The sequence below is a fragment of the Hibiscus syriacus genome, unplaced genomic scaffold (genome assembly GCF_006381635.1).
Source record: "Hibiscus syriacus cultivar Baekdansim isolate YM2019G1 unplaced genomic scaffold, ASM638163v2 tig00005377_pilon, whole genome shotgun sequence".
NCBI classification, from domain to species: Eukaryota; Viridiplantae; Streptophyta; class Magnoliopsida; order Malvales; family Malvaceae; genus Hibiscus; species Hibiscus syriacus.
The window spans coordinates 2,602,100-2,620,521 of record NW_024062054.1 but is presented as its reverse complement, the minus strand read 5'-3'; the positions used below and the strand labels follow the sequence as shown (position 1 = coordinate 2,620,521).

Genomic DNA, 18,422 nt, shown 5'->3' with positions numbered 1-18,422 from the left:
TTCGTTGTGAAGTTGAAATTGGCTCTGAGATTGGGAAGTTTTTGTTGACAAGCAGCGGTCCCTTCGTCGTGAAGTTGAACTTGCGTTGTCTGAAGTCCAATATCCTTCGTTGTGAAGTTGAAATTGGCTCTGAAATTGAGAAGTTGTTGTTGACAAGCAGCGGTCCCTTCGTCGTGAAGTTGAACTTGCGTTGTCTGGAGTCCAATATCCTTCGTTGTGAAGTTGAAATTGGCTCTGAAATTGAGAAGTTGTTGTTGACAAGCAGCGGACCCTTCGTCGTGAAGTTGAACTCCAAGTATTTTATGTTGCGGGTGGACACAATTCCCTTCGCCGTGAAGTTGAAACCGTGGAGACCCCTTTATTATGAAGTTTGGCTTCGAGCTAGATATCCTTCGTCGTGAAGTTGAAATCCACTCTCGAGCAAATTGTGTCGCTTTGAGTTCAATATCCTTCGCCGCGAAGTTGAATTGACTCTAGCTAAAACCTGAAAAAGTTATGCATATATGTGATGCTATGTATGCAATGCTCTTAGGTGTGCCTAAAATGTATATGCAACATATGTTATCTTGGGGCTCTGGAGAGAAATCTCGATCTCCAGTTGCCTGTCTGGAATCTTGATTCTTGAATCTTCAAATTTTGATCCCTGATCTTGAATTCTTCAAATGTTCAAATCTGATGTGCACATTCTATTTTTGATTTGAGAAATGCTTCTCGACCATCTCAAGTATGTGCTGAGCTGAGTGTAACGGTTCAGATGATGCTTCAAAAGAAGTTTCTTGAAAGAGATAGAATTTGTTTCAAGGGAAACGATCTCAAAGATATCTGTTGTTTCATGAAAACGGTCTCAAGGGAAACAAAATTATGTCTTAAGGGAAATAAATTTGAAGATTTTGTGTTTCAAGAGTAACTGTCTCAAGGGAGACAAAATTTGTTTCAAGAGAAACTGTCTCGAGAGACAAAAACTTAGTTCCAAAAGAAACTGTCTCAAGGGGAACGAAATTTGTTTCAAAGAAAACATATTTAAATATTTTGTTTCAAGGGAAACTGTCTCAAGAGAGACAAAATTTATTTCAAGGGAAAATGTCTCAAGAGAGATAAAATTTATTTCAAGGGAAACTGTCTCAAGAGAGACAAAATTTTGTTTCAAGGGAAATTATCTCAAGAGAGACGAAAATTTATTTCAAGGGAAATTATCTCAAGAGAGACGAAAATTTATTTCAAGGGAAATGTTTTCAATGTTTATGTTTCAAGAGAAACTGTCTCAAGGGAGAAAAAATTTGTTTCAAGGGAAACTGTCTCAAGAGGGGCAAAACTCTTCTAGTGAAAACGGTCTCAAGCGAGACAAATCTTGTTTTAAGAAAAACAATCATGAGTGAAATAAATCTTCTTTCGAGTAAAACAGTCCCAAGTGAGACAAAGTCTGTTTTAAAAAAGCAATCTCAAGTGAGATAATCATCTGCATTAAATGAGACTGTCTCAAGCGAGACAGAATTTATATTGGAAATGTCGAATCTGAAAATGAATGTCGATCTTTCTATCTGTCGAGTTGGTTGAAGTGTAGCTTCTTGCTACTGAGCTAAGCAACCGATATCAATTGTAAAGGTGCTTTTGAATCGAGTATCCTTCGTCTTGAAGTCGAAACTTGACTCTAAAAGCTGCAAAAATTGTGTATGTGGGAAAAAATGACAAATATGATGTTATAAAATGTATGCATAAGATGCATGTAACATGAATTGGTTATGTTTATCTCCTGAAAAAGGTCTGATAATTTGCATTAGGATGTGAATCCCCAAAGATGCCCCAATATCCAAAAATACCCCAATTTGATGTTGAATCTTCAAAGATGCCCCAAATGTTCCTCATTTCTTGCTTCAGCATTGATTCTGAGCATGAGTTTTGTGTCTAAGAGACACATGTCATTTACCAAGATCCACTCTAGAGAGACTGTCTTGTTTGAAAAAAATGTTTTCTTTCTCTTTTATTTTCAAAGTTTTTGAAAATATCAATAAAGAGTTTTGAAAAATGTTTAATCCAAGTTTTGAAAATATGTCACTTTCATGGTTTTACAATTGAGATGAATCATAAAACTAGAGTTCATCAGTATCAAAGAATTAATTACAATGTCAATCCTTCAATAAATTATAGCTATTGACATGCGCCCAGATCAAAGCTATTTCTGGGAAATGGTCAAGCAAAGAAAGATAAAAAGTCTCAGGTTATTGTGTTGTCAAGGTTTGGCATTTTTGTTCATTTGATGCTAAATGGTTTGACATTTGATGCTCAAAGGTTGATAGGGTAGCTTACATGCTCATCTACTGGAAGTGTTCTCCGACTCCCAGCTTTTATGGTCACACTCGGATTGTGTGATGCCTTATCGATGAATTTGTGTGATCGCCTCAGTTGCACAATTTTTATATTCGAGCCGCCTTTTCAGGTTTTCAACTCGAACACTCCTTTGGTTTCAAGATGTTATTCAGGATTTACGTCTTGAACCCCCCTTTGTTATTTTTCTCTATCATACATTAATTACATTGTTTTTTGCAAACAAAGATTAATCCTGATGGGTGGGATGAAATCTGAAGATAGCCTCTCCTGTTTAGAAATCCATGTATGATTAGAAAGGACTTTTAAGGCACGTAATGTAGGCCAGGGTTCATGGTTATGAAAGAAAAGGATAAATAGGCCCAAACAAGTGTTTCAGGGTGTTGAACCAAGGATCAATTCATTTGATGCCTTCAATCTTGTCTTGCTCAAAATGTCTCTTTCTCTTAATGCTCTATGATCTTCGAGTGAAGTGATTCGGGAATGATTGTGCTTGATCAATCTCGTAGTTTGAAGCTTGATGTGCCATTTGTCTTTAGGGAATCTTTGCATGTGCTTTTTGTCCCTTTTTCTTTTTTCTTTTTGTTCTTTTTTGCTTTTTTTTTTTCTTCTTTTTTTTGCCTTTTTTATTCTGATTGAATCTTTGCACTTGGCATCTGGTTCACCTTTTGGTAACTCCTTTAGATTGATGTCTTCACTCATGTGAGCAGATTTCTTCCACATTACCCCCAGTGTGGAGGGTGATCCTTGGTTAGGGTTGAATCAGAAGAAAAATACTATAGGCTCAAAAGGGGACAAAGGATATATATTTTCTCTTGTGTGAAGGGATAAAGAAAGAAAGCCGTTCATCATTTCATACATGGAAGTCCTCACAGGAAAGGTATCCCAGGGGGATAGATTTTCAGGATTATTTCTATTCACATGAAACAGTGTAATTAACGTGTGATAGAATTATTTCGGATGAATTCTTCTTTTCCCAGATGTCTCAATGTTCAAGCTCCCCGCAAGATGCCCCAAGTTGTGTCTTTAGAATAAAGCTCATGTTCAGATGAACAACTCAACGCCTTGGGTTAAAATGTCAATTTTGAGTCTAAAAAGACAGTGGTGTGATCTTATTGACTCAAGAAAGGTATGAGTGTATCAAAAGATAAAGGCAATGTTCAAGAATTTCAAAGGGAGGTAATGTCAAAATTTGGTTTTGGTAATGACCATGAGTTATTTTGGGCAAAGAATCAAGGTATTTTATTCTGGGGTTTGAGAGAGGATAAGAAATGTCTAATCTTGTCATATGTCAAAAAATCTATAATTCTTGAAGAATTAAAAGAATCCTTAATCATTTAATATTCGAAGAACTAAAGATTAAAATTTGTTCAATTGCTCTACCTTAGAAAGTAGCATAAATTCAATCATTTAACAGATTAAGCGATTCAAAGACGTGTTCAAACAAAACAATCCTCTAAGTGCAAATGGTATATGCCATGCCCCTTCTTCTGCAAGCGCCTTACAGGTTTCAGAGGAATGTTTGGGGCTTCTTACGTGGTAACAGCTAGCAGCTTCAACATCGTGGCCCTTAGGATATGGGGATTCTTTTCTTAGGTCATCCTGGCAAGCTTTGTCCTACAATCAGCTGATCAGGCTCCTACTGTTACAATCTTGCTTCCATGTGGTTAATTCGCTTCATCGAGCCCTTCACGACTTAATTTCATGTTTGTGAAAATGCTTAAAATGTAGATGAAAATGCAAAAAGGCAAAAATGCAAAATGCAAGAATGCATGAAATGTTCGAGGCATTGATCCAGAAAAGTGTCCATTATCATAAATAATCCTTATTCAGACAAAAATGTTTTATCTTGTAAGAGATATAAAACAATAAAAGGTATGTTCGGACTAAATTCTAGACATCCATCCGAGATACTTTCTTCCATGACTCGACTGCTTCTTTGATCATCTTCTTATAACTGTCACCGTGATACATAACTCTGATATAGATAATCCATATGTTGTTGGGACAAACTGATGTGCCCCATACTGTCTAAGTGCCAACAACAGAGCATACCCAACTGTACCTCAAAGTCCAAATAGGGTCATAGTGTCAGAATTCCCACACTTGAAAAGAACATCACTGAGGAACACCAGGGGGCTCTCCAGGTAATATCCCGGTCCTGAAGATGAGTGAAGACTTCATCCATTTCTCTTTTGAAGCGCCTTCATGTCATGTCATGGTGATGAACTCTCTCAAAGGTGAATACGTAGTGATAAATCTACAATAGGCAACCCCATTAGTCTTTCAGAAGTGGATGTGAATCCAGAAGTGGATGTGAATCCAGACTTGAAGGAAGTGAACACATCCAATGAATCTACCTCCACCAGCTCTTCGGTAATGGTTGAGAGACCAAAAGGTCTCGACTGAGATGGTCGGTGCTGGGTTGACTCGTTTCGGAAGTTGCTCAAACAGTTCCACCACGGCTGCGTCAATGCATCCCAAAACCTTTGGAAAGATGATCAAGCTATCCAGACCTAGTGCAAAGGTCTATAGTCTTCCATTCATCACGGTGGTCCTTCATTAGTTCCTTATGTGGATCCACTCAATTCCTTGCCGTTACCTCTGTTTCGGAGTCGGTCAGTCACCCATTTTCATCAACTCCTGCAATCTTAGCCAGTCTGTTCTTGAAAGGCTGACTCTTGATGTGTTTGATGTAGGCTCGCTCCAGTTTAATGCTTTCACAGTGCAATAGTGTAGTATACTCCTCGATGGTAGGTACCATGTCCTCCTGGTTAAAGTGAAGCAACTGTATCCCAGGTTCAAAAATTGAACCAAGAACTCTGATTAAGGGCTCATCAGTCTTAACATGAAGCAAGAGGCAATGTCACGTACCGTGGCTGAACTTCTGTCTCCGATCATTCTTCCAACTATCCCAGATATCTCGAAGCTCTTGTACATTGTTCTGTTTTAGGCTGATAGAGGCGTAGCTAACCAGCACTGACACATAGCTTCCTTGAAGACTGTCTCCCTTTTCCTTCTGAGTCTTCGGACCATAGTCGTACCTCGGGTTTTTAATCTCTTGTATTACAACACCTTTGTCCATGGATTCAGATTATTCGAGTTTAAAAACACATTTAGTGGATCAATGACCTCTTTATGATGCAAGTGATGAAAATAAAATAAAAAAAGATGAAAAGAGTTAGTGAGGTGAAAAAAAAATAAAAAACGATCATAAAAATGAAAGTCCTACCCCCATGATATCTACCCCACATGCTTATTATTCCTACCCGGACATGATCTCTATCCCGCATGCTACTTTCAAACAAATCCTAACCGCATATGTGTCTAGTTCGCATGCTTTGAACAGAAACTAAAGCAGGAAACAAAGCAGCCTAGGGTTTGGAATGAGATTTTGGGGTGTGGGCTCTAATTCTCCATGGTCTCCGTTTAGGTGCTAAAAAATGGTACCCGAGTTCTCCTTGCTGGTGCCCCCTTGGCTTGCCAACCCTTAGTCCTAAACCCATCACAGGCTGTGTGGACTAAGTTAACTCGAGAGGAAACATTCCCTTATGCCCATACGGAGAATAAATTCACACGAAGGCATAAGGTATATGAATCCCGAAGGTTACTTGCTAGGCCCATACGGTGAATAAATTCACACGAAGGCGTCGCTTTCACCCCCACTTAAAACGGGTTCGGAGCTCGGGTTTAGAGCCTTAGATGAAAATGTTTGGAAAGCTGAAATCATGAGAAAACGATTAGTACAACTATTTACTCGAAAAATATAATCAAAAGTAAGCAATAAGGATCGAAATATTACCTTAAAATTTAAACTTACCCTTTTCGTTAAAAAGACAACTGGAAAGTACCTTAGCCTGACTCGCTTACCTAGTTCCCAGCGGAGTCGCCAAGCTGTCGTAACCGCTTTCGGTTGGGCCCCGGAATTGGGCTCGACTTGAAAAATGTGATTGGAGTCACCACCGATTATTTATTTAAAAAATAAATAGGTTAATCGGATACCTTATATCTTACCTGATCTGCGTTACCAAAGATATGTCGGATTCGGGAGTCGATTACGGTCAAGGAAGGATTAGCACCCTTGAACCGCCCTTTCCGTACTACGTAATTTACCGGTTGTCTTAAATTAAGAAAATTGTAATTTAAAATTAAAGGTAAAAATACGATCACAATTACTTACCTTAGATAGTTTTAAAGGTGTGGCCTTAAGAAGGTCAAAAAACCATGTTAGATAAAAAGGTAATAGATAAAAAGGTAAGAAATAAATAAATTAATTAAATTACGAGAATCTCGACCGACGTGATTTAGGCCATTTGTGACCCTTCGGGGTTTGACCACTATACGACGTTAATGCTTGGGTTCGAGAAACGCTAATCTGCTGGGCTGGTTCAGGCCCATTTTCCACCAAACGGGCTTCATTGGACAGTTTGGACCCTAAAAAAGAAAAAAAAAGAATAAATAAAAATAAATAAATAAATAAATAAAATGTAAATGAAAATTACATATATTTTTTAAAAAATGTTGTCATAATCATATTATATATATATATATATATATTTGAAAATGTTTTCTAAATTATATATTATATATATTTTCAAAATGTTTTCAAATATTTTTTTTTCAAAACTATATATATATTTTCAAATTTATTTTCAAACTATATAATATATATTTTCAAAAATTGTTTCCAAAACTATATAATATGTATTTTCAAAAAGGTTTTCAAAAACTATATATTATATACAATATATATTTTCTAAAAGGTTTTAAAAAACTATATATTATATATATTTTCAAAAATGTTTTCAAAACTATATATTATATATATTTTCAAAAATGTTTTTAAAAACTATATATTATATATATTTTCAAGAATGTTTTCAAAACTATATATTATATATGTTTTCAAAAAATGGTTTCTTAAAACTATATGTTATACGTTTTTCGAAAATATTTTCAAAAACTATACTATATTATTATATATATAAAAAAACCTGGACGAAAATGGGTGTCTACAGATACCTAAAACAAAGTCAGAAAAAACTAGTTTGTAAATCACCAAATGCTATCCTTCATATTAAACTCAATCGCTAATACCAGCTTATTGAACATGGAAAACAACATACCGAGCATATGTATGGCACGAAAATGTTAAAAAATGTTGTTTCTTCTCGTATAGTAAGGATTTTACTCTAAATGTTCAAATATATGGTGTGCTATTCGTATATTTTTGAGAAAATGAGTAAACATTATAACAATTACCCGCCAATGAGTATACATAACAAAAGCGCAATTTTCCCTAGAAAATGAGTGATTATGATATACATTTAATCACTTTTCATAAGAAAACCAATCATTATGTTAGTTTCCGCCATATGCTTTTATCATATACACATAAAACAAGTTCAGCATTACAATGCATATATATATATATAACAGCAACTAAAATGAAGTTTTTTTTTATGTATCCATAGTTGCAAAATATAAGTATATAGTGGATGCCATATACCTATATTCACCACTAATGATATGTATCGATATGTACTAGTAATAGTGGCAGAACTTGGTGATATTATTTGGGGGTCAACTTATAACTTTAAAATAGTTGAAAGTTTAAATTAAAATTTTCAAAAAATTTAATGGGTTTACTTTATATTTTCCCAAAAATATTAGGATCTAACTACAAAAATTTAAATTTTGAGAGGCTTAATAATTTTTTTTAAAACTATGGGAGGGTATTTAATTAAGAACATTAATTTTTTTTAAAGTTTAATCTGAATTTTAAAAAATTTTGAGGGACCAAATTAAACTTGTTGAAAATCTATAAGTTATATATATTTTTTAAATTTTAGGGGGCTATGGCATCCACTAGCCGTGCTTATGCTCTGCTAGGGGTGCTCAAAATCGGGTACCAGAAGTACCGGATACCAAGTTCTTCGGATAGTATATTTTTCGATCCGTGACCCGACCCGTTAAGTTCGGATACCCGTAAAATCTCGGTACCCGCATTTTTGGGTTAGGGTAACTGATTCATCTTTTTTATTTTTATTTCCTAGTTTATTTTAAAAAAACCATATAGAAAATGCATAAAAATTTAAAAGTTCACTACACACAATCCATATACAACAATTAGTGATTTGAAGTTAGTTTTAAGAATAAATATTTGAATATATATATTTCTAAAAGAAAAATTAAACTTTTTAATATCAATCGTGATTTCTTTCTAATCTCATATTAACAAAGTAATAATTTTTTTGTAAAATTTAAAACTTAAAAGTACATAATCCAAATCTAAGGGAAAATTTATGGATTTAAATTTCATTTAAGATAAAAATATTAAGGAACCTAAAATAATATATATATACCGGGTCGGGTAGAGTCGAGTATCCCGTTATAAAACAATTTCAGCCTAGACCAAACCCAACTACCTGGGAAAAATAACGGGTCATGTAATTTTTTTTAGAAAATTACCTCTTTTTTAGGTTCGGGTCGATGGGCCGGGTCAATCAGTTCGGGTATTTTTTAACTCCCTTAGTTCTGCCACTAACTATTAATATAAAATAGGGTAAAATTCTTAAATGATCATTGCATTTTTTAAAGGATTATATTCGTCATTAAATGATCATTAAAGTGTCAAGAGGATCAACGGTCGTGGTTTGGTGGTGCCATCATGGGCACCCCAGGCTCAAGTGCTGAGCCATGACTCCACCAGTGGTTTTTTGACCCACTGCGGATGAAATTCGACGCTTGCAACTGTCGTTAACGGGGTTCCGTTTATTGCAAGGCCGCTTTACGCCGACAATAAATGAATGTCCTGATGCTAACTGAAGATATCAAAGCTGTATTATAATAATTTTAATTTTTAGTGACACTAAGAATGTCACTAAAGTACCAAATTTAGTCACATAATATCATTATAATAAAATTTTTAATTTGTCACTTGCCGTCACTAATAATTCCGTCACTATTGTATTAGTGAAGACTTTAATAAATTTTGTAACAATTATTTATGTTTTTTGTGACTACGTTTTTTATACATAAAAATTAATAACAATGACAAAAATGTAGACACTAATATTATTCTTATTAGTGACAAATATTTTATCATAACTACATAATTAATTGATTAATTAAAAAATTCATTATGAAATCAATAAAAGTATGTATTACATTTTTAGTCGTATCAACCTTATTTAGGAACTTGCATTGGAATCATTATAATTAGTTAGTTATTTGTTAACTATAGATGATGTGATGTCTACACATATTTATTTTTTTGTATAACCACCAATATTTGATTTATTAATCGACTAATTTGGGTCGAGTACTATATAAGTGATGACGATCCTCTTAACCCAATTTGAGTAAGGGATCCCACTAAACAAATTAGTTGTTGGTTCCATATGTTATTCTTTTGATAAATTAATACAATACATTACTTTAAAGATGATCGAACCTGAGACCTTCAGGAGAAGAGTGTAACGACTAACCACTATGCTAAGAAAGAAATATTTATTTTTTTAAAAAATATTTAGGTTAGCTATTGTTGGAATTAATTTTCTTTATTTTCTGAAAATATATTAATTATAATATTTATTATTATTATTATTTAATAAAAGTTTATATGATTTCTCGTATGAAATGCATTTGTGAAAAAAATATAGAAAGTAATTAGATTGATTTGAAAATGAGAGATTTTATTCTCTCTAGCATAAGGTGTTTTTTTTTTCTTGCAATAGGCATGAAGTTCAAAAGGTATCTTTTGGTTGGGATGATATTGTGTTTTCTCACTTCAACTTAGAGTTAAGTTCTACGTTGGTGGTACAGATGAGCCATTCTGAGAATTACAATTACAATTATTGTTACAAGATGATGAGTTTTCAAGTCAATGACACTCAGTGTAGACATATATCCTTTTATCTCTCACTTTCCCTATGAATTTGCTTAGAATTGATGATTTCATGCCATCTTTTTTGGGTTGTCTTGTTATTTTTGTTGTAGTCTTTAAGTACTAGAAAGAATCAACTCAGTGTTGTTGGTAACAAAAGAAGATTACTTCTCCTACAACACCAAGAACCTGATTCGGTCCTTAACGGAAGGAAATTTGATCTTTACGTTTGATCGGTTGGGTACTTTCTTTTTCATAGCCGGAACCGAAAATACTGGTAATTACAACTAAGGGAAAAAGCTCATTGTTGTGATTATTACCGTGATCGGTTGGGTACATTTATCATGACCACGCACGTAATTTGAAGTAGAAGAAAAACAATATCAAATTAAAATTCATACATAGAGAATCAATGATGGAAGAAATTACTTCTACGCTTAAAATCACGTTTGCTGCTACTATCTTTATGTAGAAAAAGAAGAAGAACTACCATAATTACCATCTTAGAAGAAGTATGGAAAAACTTTTATTTTTGTATTCCAACTCAAAATTTTGTTAATGGTTTAACGGGAGATAACGACCGAAGGTTTTAAAAACCATGTTTTTTTAAAATCCGTGACCAAATTATAAAAAATCGGCTACTCGTTAACATCAGTTACTACAGTAATAGAACGATGATGTGACACATTAAATCAATTGACTTAGCATATTTGACCAGTCGTTACCTTTGACTGAAACTAAAACACCTAACAATCGAAGGTTAAGATTGGGATTTTTTAATGTCTTCTCCATGTGTTCTTGCAACTTGAGACTACCACATAAAACACTTACACCTTACATTCCAGTGAAAGCTTTCTTTCCTCCACCAGAAGATCCAACAAGATTCACTTTCAGAACATTAAGCCTCACAGTCTTTGACAATGACATGCATTGTTCGATAGTGATGTGGTCCCCTTCCATTACACAAAAGCATGGGGAAATATGTGCTAGTATGTTTGAATGTCTCTTCTCATACCTTTGGTATTTCTTGATAAAATGAAGGTAATTCCGTCGAACGATGACAGTTTGTACCATCTTGGCACTATGGAAAGTATCGACTAAGATATGACCATGGATGGAAACATTGCTAGTGAATGGGCATTTCTTGTTGATGTAGGTTTCTTCAACAACTTCACGGGGAGTCTTGAAGCCCAAATCAATGGTCTTCCAATAATGGTTCTCTTCTCTTTCGTAGATTTTTTCGATCTTAAAAACACTTCCGTTTGCTTCAGAAAGCCTTCTCGGCCTGCTTGGCCATGATTGATGAGCATTGCTTCTTCTTATACTCATGCGAGAAAATAATGGAGATTTACTTCTTCTCATGGGTTATAGGAGTTACTAATATGGTTTCCTTTCATTTCTTTTTTCCCTTAGAGAGGCTTCCTACAATATCTCAAAGATTGGGTTAGTGACTAAAGTGTAAGAATTTAAAATTTAGTGGTTTGATTTTGATAAATTGAGATGTTCAAGGATTGATTTGGAAAATTTTGTTTAGGTCATATTATTAAAGATTGAAGGATGAAAGGGCAACGAGGTTTTTTGGCATGAAATGAATTTAAAATTCATTTTAATGTTAATATAACATGTGGGGAAATAGAGGAAAAAGGAAAAGAAAAGTCTAAAGATTTTCTTCATCTTCTCTTCTTCTCTTCCACCGTGAACCCCATTTCCAAGGTGAGTAAATTTTGAAGTTGGTTGTTTCTTGCATTTTTTTATTTGGTTTTGAGCCTTTGGGTGGTATAGAAGCTTGAGAAAGCTTAAAGATGATTAGAAGCTATGTGATTGATGAGTTAATGGTGATATGGTAAAATGGGGTTTTAAGGGAATTGATGAAATTTTATTAGTATTTGGATTTTAAAGGTATATTTGACTTGTAAAAGGTTTGAATAAGGAATTTGAAGTATTATAAATGCTTGAAAACATGTTTGAAGAATGAGTGTGATTTTTAGTTTTAAGTGTTCTAGTGAAAATTTTGGATATTATAGAGAATTTAATTGATATAAGTTGGTTGTGATATGTGTTATTGAGTTTAAGGGCATGAATGGAGCTAGAAATATGAGATTTCGGTGAATTTTGGGTCAAATTTGAAGTGAAATAAGTGAAAGGGGTTGTATCGGATGAACAGAATCGATACTGAAAGTGTAATACCCCAAACATCAGGTCAATGACTATAGAGAAAGGATTTAAAATTTTGTGGTTAATTTGAATAAATTGAAAAGTACATGGATTTATTTTGGAAATTGTGTTTAAGACTTATTAGTAAGAATGGAAGAATGGAGGGGCATTATGTTTTTTAAGAAGAAAATGAATTTAATATTCATTTTATTTGGGATATTTATTAAGGGTTTAAAAGGGGAATTAGGATAAGCTGAAAACTTGGTTCTCTTTTTCTTCTTCTCCTTCTCGTCCCCGTGCCCTCCATAACAAAGGTAAGATTTCTTCAAGTTGGTTTTGAAGCCTTAAGTGATATAGAGGCTTAACGAAAGTTCAAGGATGATTAAAACTAATAGATTAGTGATTTAATAAAATGAGTTTTTAAGTGATTTGATGAAATATCGTCAGTTATTGGAGTTTAAAGGCATATTTGACTTGTCAAAGAAGTAAACAAGAGATTTGGAGCCTTAGAAGTGTTTAATAACATGTTTGAAATTTTGGTGTGATTCGTAGTTCTGAATGTTCTTTAGAGATTTTGGATGTTATAAGGAGATTTATGAATGTAAGTTAGTTTAGATAAGTGATAATGAGTTTAATGGTATTATTGGAGATAAGAGTAAGGGATTTAGGTGAAATTTTTGTAAAATTTGAAGTAAAAGAGGTAAACATTGGGTAAGGGTATTTGTACTGGAAGAATAATACTGATACTATAAGGTTAAATAAGAGGATTCAGATGAACAATATCGATACCGATTTAAAGAAGTATCGATATTAGGAGTAGATATCGATACCAAGAAGAAGGTATCGATATCGTAATCAAAAATGAAATTTCAAAATGCTAGAATGATATCGATACCGAAGTGGGTATCGATACCATAGAAGATAAGTATTGATACTAGGATTAGTACCAATACTATTTAGTCTGAAATGTTAAGTTAGGATGAATTTTATTAGAATTCGAAAATAATAGTACTTTTGAGTATTATTACTTTGGATAAATGTTAGAAAGTATACTAACATTTGTATCATATGTGTGATTATGTATGCTTGTGTAGATCGTAATCAAACTCATGAGTCAAGCAAACAGAAAGCCAAAGATAAGCCGTAGAATAGTTGGACTACAATAGGGTATAATAGCGAGGCAAACCAGGTGAGTGCATTTATTATGTACTTATATATTATGAGGATGACTTCGGATGAGTCAACCTCGAATGTTTTTATAAAAGCATGTTTTATCATATTTTGACATATTTTCATAAAGTTTATGAAAATGATTTTATGAAAAATATTAGAGTATGACCTGCTCTAAAAAGATGGATGAACTTTTATATTGTTTAACAACTATCAATGTTTTAGAATAGATGTTTAATATAAAAATTTGATCTTAAAAGCCTATTGTATGTACATTGAGAGTCATGGGTGCATTTTCTTCAATGCATATATTGCATTTTTATTAGTACTATGTGTACTATCGGCACTAGGTGTGCAACCCACGAAATTCATAATAAGTTTGTGAATTACCATCAGCAATATGTGTGCAACCCACGGAATTCATAATGTGTTTGTGAATTACCGTATCGACACTATGTGTGTAACCCACATAATTCATAATAAGTTTTTGAATTATCATATCGACACTATGTGTGCAACCAACAAATTCATAATGAGTTTGTGAATTACCGTATCAACACTATGTGTGCAACCTATGGAATTCATAATGAGTTTGTGACTTTCCATATCGACACTTAGATATAATTCATGTACCATGCATTCTCAATTAACATACATTGGGCAAATAAAAGAATTATTTAGAAAAATATTGATTGAAAAGTATGTTGGACATACTCTATATTGTTTCTCATGTTATGTGATAGAAACTTGGTCTACCAAGTCAACTTTATGTATTATTATGATTTATACAATTTAATTCGTATGTTGATAATTTTATGATATACTTATGTTTTGATTTCACCTCATTATTGTTATGCATCACTAAGTGAATACTTAGCGTGTGTTGGTTTCACGTGTAGGTATTAGTACGAACGGAGTAAGAAGTGCAGCTAACATCGTCAATCAAAAGTTACCTCATCAGTAATTGTATGACAACTATGTCTACTTTTGATATGATTAGATGACATGTAATGGACTGATGATAAATGCTTTGGAAAGTATTTGACTTATGATAAATATAATATTTAATATGTTAGAATTTTAAGACTATTTTACATATTATAAGTTAATGAACATTTTATTATTACATTAAAATGTTTTATATATAAAAACAAAAAAAATTACTGGTTTTCAAAAGCGGAAATATTTTAAAAGTCACGTGACATCTGTGAATTGTGTACGAAAATGCATACGGGAAATGGGTGTTACATTTATTGGTATCAGAACTATAGGTTTAGCCGATTATCAGTTGAAACTGGGTGTATTTTACTTTAAAAAGGGTTTACATGCCACTAAGATGTCAAGGTTATTGATATGGTGTTATTAGAATATGATTGATGTCACTCCTTACTAACTTGAGTTGTTATTATTATGTATGTCCTATTAGATGTCAGAATCTACGAATTTGCGGAGAAGTTAGAGAAGGGTCGAGTAGCGAGAGCAATAAAGCTAATAGTGAGTATCAATTCCGTCTGAAAATGCTAGTGCACCAGTATATCAGGGTCTGTGCTAGAGTTTGGAGCATTTATGTAGGTTCTATATACAATCTTGACTCGATTTCAACCTCCTCATCCTCCCCTACTCCTCCACCACAGATGTTAATCCCAAAAGAGCTAAAAAGTTTGGGAGCTCCTGAGTTCCGAGGAGAAGAGGATGAAGGTCCTATGGATGTTGATTTATGGTTAAACGATGTTAAGGTGATGCTTGAAAGTCTTCAATGCTCAGAATCTGAAAAGTTGGGCAGAGCTGTATCTTTACTTCGAAGATCAGCTCGAGTATGATGGACAAATACTACGATGTATGCACTACCTGAGCAAGTGACCTGGAAATTCTTTCAAGATAAATTTAAGGACAAGTACATCGGTGAGCAGTTTATCTGGGCAATGCTACTAAAGTTTCTTAACCTGAAACAAGGTGATCGAGCAATATATGAGTTCGAGGCTGAGTATAACAAGCTGAGTCATTTTACTTATGAGGTAGTTACCAATGATAATGTTCGATGTGATTGGTTCATCGAGGGTTTGAGGCATAAGTTGAAAGAGATGATGTTGGCTTTAAACTTACCTAGCCTGCAAGAAGTCATAAACCGAGCTAAGGTCATTGAAATAGCTCAAAAGGAGACTCTAGCAGCGGAGCAAAGCAAGCAGATGGAAAAAAAAGTTGGAACGTCTTTAACTTCCTATCATGCTAAGAGAGGTAAGGGTATGAGTTATTAATACAATAAAAGAGATGGTTTTGCTCCAGCTTCGTCGAAGAATAAGCAATCACAATCTTTTTCTTCTAACTCGGGTAGAGCATATGGAGAAAGAACTACTCCATGTCAGACGTGTGGCAAATTTCACCGTGGAGTATGTAGATTGCTCAATGGCTCTTGTTTCCATTGTGGTGAAACTGGTCACTATGATCGAAATTGTCCTAAGAGATTTGAAGATAAATAAGTGCAAACTGAGAGATCAGTAGCAGCATCTAACAGAGGTAGAGGAAGAGGTAGATATGGCAGACAATCTGAGTCAAGTCAGCGATAAGATACGAGGGAAGTAGTCCGAATTTATAATATTAAAACTAATGAGGATCGAGATGACCCAAGATTTTAACATGTACAATCCATCTTTTTGATGAACCTGTATTTATTTTTGTTGACCCTGGTTCTACACACTCTTATATTAGTACAAAGTTGATTAGAGCTAGAGGAATTCCTTTATAACCAATCTTTAGTGAGATGATAGCGGTAAACCACATGGGTCATACTGCAAAGGTAACACGAGTATGAAGAAAATGCCTGATAAAGATTCAAAGGGTTGTGTTCCTGGCAAACTTGATGGAATTGTTTTTCGACGATTTTGAAATTATTTTGGGCATGGATTGTATGTCTGCACATGATGGATGGGCTGATTGTCGCAAGAAACGATTATTTTTGAAGGATGTAGAAGGCTTGGAAATCATAGTAATCAGTGCCATTCAATGTGATATCAACAATGACTTCAAGGAAAATGATGTCAAAAGAGTGTATAACTTTTCTGGCTAACGTGATAGACACTAGAATTTCGAATGTGAGATTAGATGATATTCCAAAAGTTAAAGAGTTTTCAGATGTTTTTCCAAAAGAATTATTGGGATTACCTCCATACCGTGAAGTGGAATTCAAGATTAAAGTTTACTCGGGTACTGAACCTATTTCTATGGCTCTGTATCGAATGGCTCCAACTGAGTTCAGAGAATTTAAGGCCCAATTGCAGGAGCTGCTTGATAAGGGATTTATCAGACCCAATGTTTCTCCTTGGGGCACTTGTGCTTTTTGTGAAAAAAAGGATGGATCTATGCGATTATGCATAGATTATCGACAGTTAAATAAGGTAACAATAAATAATAAGTATCCTCTTTCGAGGATTGATGACCTGTTTGATCAACTGAAAGGAGCAATAGTGTTCTCTAAGAGAGACCTTCAGTAAGGATACCACCAATTAAAGATTAAAGAGGAGGATATTTCAAAGACGGGTTTTCAGACTCGGTATGGACATTATGAATTTGTCGTGATGCCATTCAGTTTGACAAATGCTCATGCAATATTTATAAATTTAATGAACCGAGTACTCCAACCTTATATGGATCAATTTGTGGTGGTATTTATCGATGATATTTTGGTGTATTCAAAGTCAAGAAATGAGCATGATGCTCATCTTCGTGTTGTTCTTCAGACTCTTTGAGAGAAGAATTTGTATGCCAAACTATCCAAATGTGAATTCTGGTTAGCAGACGTTGCTTTCCTTGGCCATATAGTCTTCGCAGAAGGCATAAGAGTATATCTCAAAAAACATTCAAGCTATATTGGATTGGAAACCCCCAAAGAATATTTATGAAGTTTTGAGTTTCTTGCGGCTTACTAGTTATTATCGAAAGTTCTTGAAGAACTTTTTGATGTTAGCTTCACCGCTAACTAAATTGTTAAGGAAAGATGTGCCTTTTATTTGGACGAAGAAATGTCATGAAAGTTTTGAAATGCTAAAGAGGATTGTAACAGAGGCACCAATGCTTGTACAACCTGAGTCGGGTAAGACTATGTAGTTTTTTAGTAATGCATCTCATAATGGATTAGGATGTGTGCTTATGCAAGAAGGGAAAGTTGTGGCTTAAGCCTCGAGACAACTAAAGACTCACAAGTGAAATTACCAGACGCATGATTTAGAATTGGCAGCGGTCGTGTTTTCTTTGAAGATTTGGCGTCATTATCTGTATGGTGTGCAATGCCATATTTATACAGATCACAAAAGTTTAAAGTACTTGTTAACTCAAAAAGAACTGAACTTGAGACATAGAAGATGGATCGAGTTTTTAAAAGATTATGATATGATCATCGATTATCATCTAGGAAAAGCTAATGTGGTAGCTGATGCACTTAGCCGAAAGACTTTTGTAGCCTTACGAGCTTTGGATACATGTATATCATTCAAGGAAGAGGACACCTTGATTGTTAAGCTTAAGTTAAAGCCGATGTTGTTGGATTGGATAAAAGAATTGCAAGGAAACGATGGAAAATGTTTGGAAAGAATTGCACAAATAGAAAAAGATAAGAGCAAAGACTTCGAAATCAGGACTGATGGATGTTTATATTATCGTGTAAGACTTGGCATTCCAAATAATGAAGAAGTGAGAAAAGATATTCTCTCCGAGGTACATAATAGTCCTTTCAATGCTTCTAGATGGAAATAAGATTTATTAGGATATAAAGAGTCGTTATTGGTGGTCTGGCATGAAAAGAGCTATATCAGAGTTTGTTGTAAAATACCTGACATGCCAGCAAGTGAAAGCTGAACATCAAGTGCCTTCTGGATTGCTACAACCGATATCCATT

At 34.1% G+C, this 18,422-nt stretch overlaps 1 pseudogene; it reads right to left on the bottom strand.

Annotated features, from left to right (window-relative positions):
- Positions 1–10,990: 10,990 nt before the first annotated feature.
- Positions 10,991–11,535, bottom strand: LOC120199147 (annotated as a pseudogene).
- Between the last annotated feature and the right edge of the window lie 6,887 nt (positions 11,536–18,422).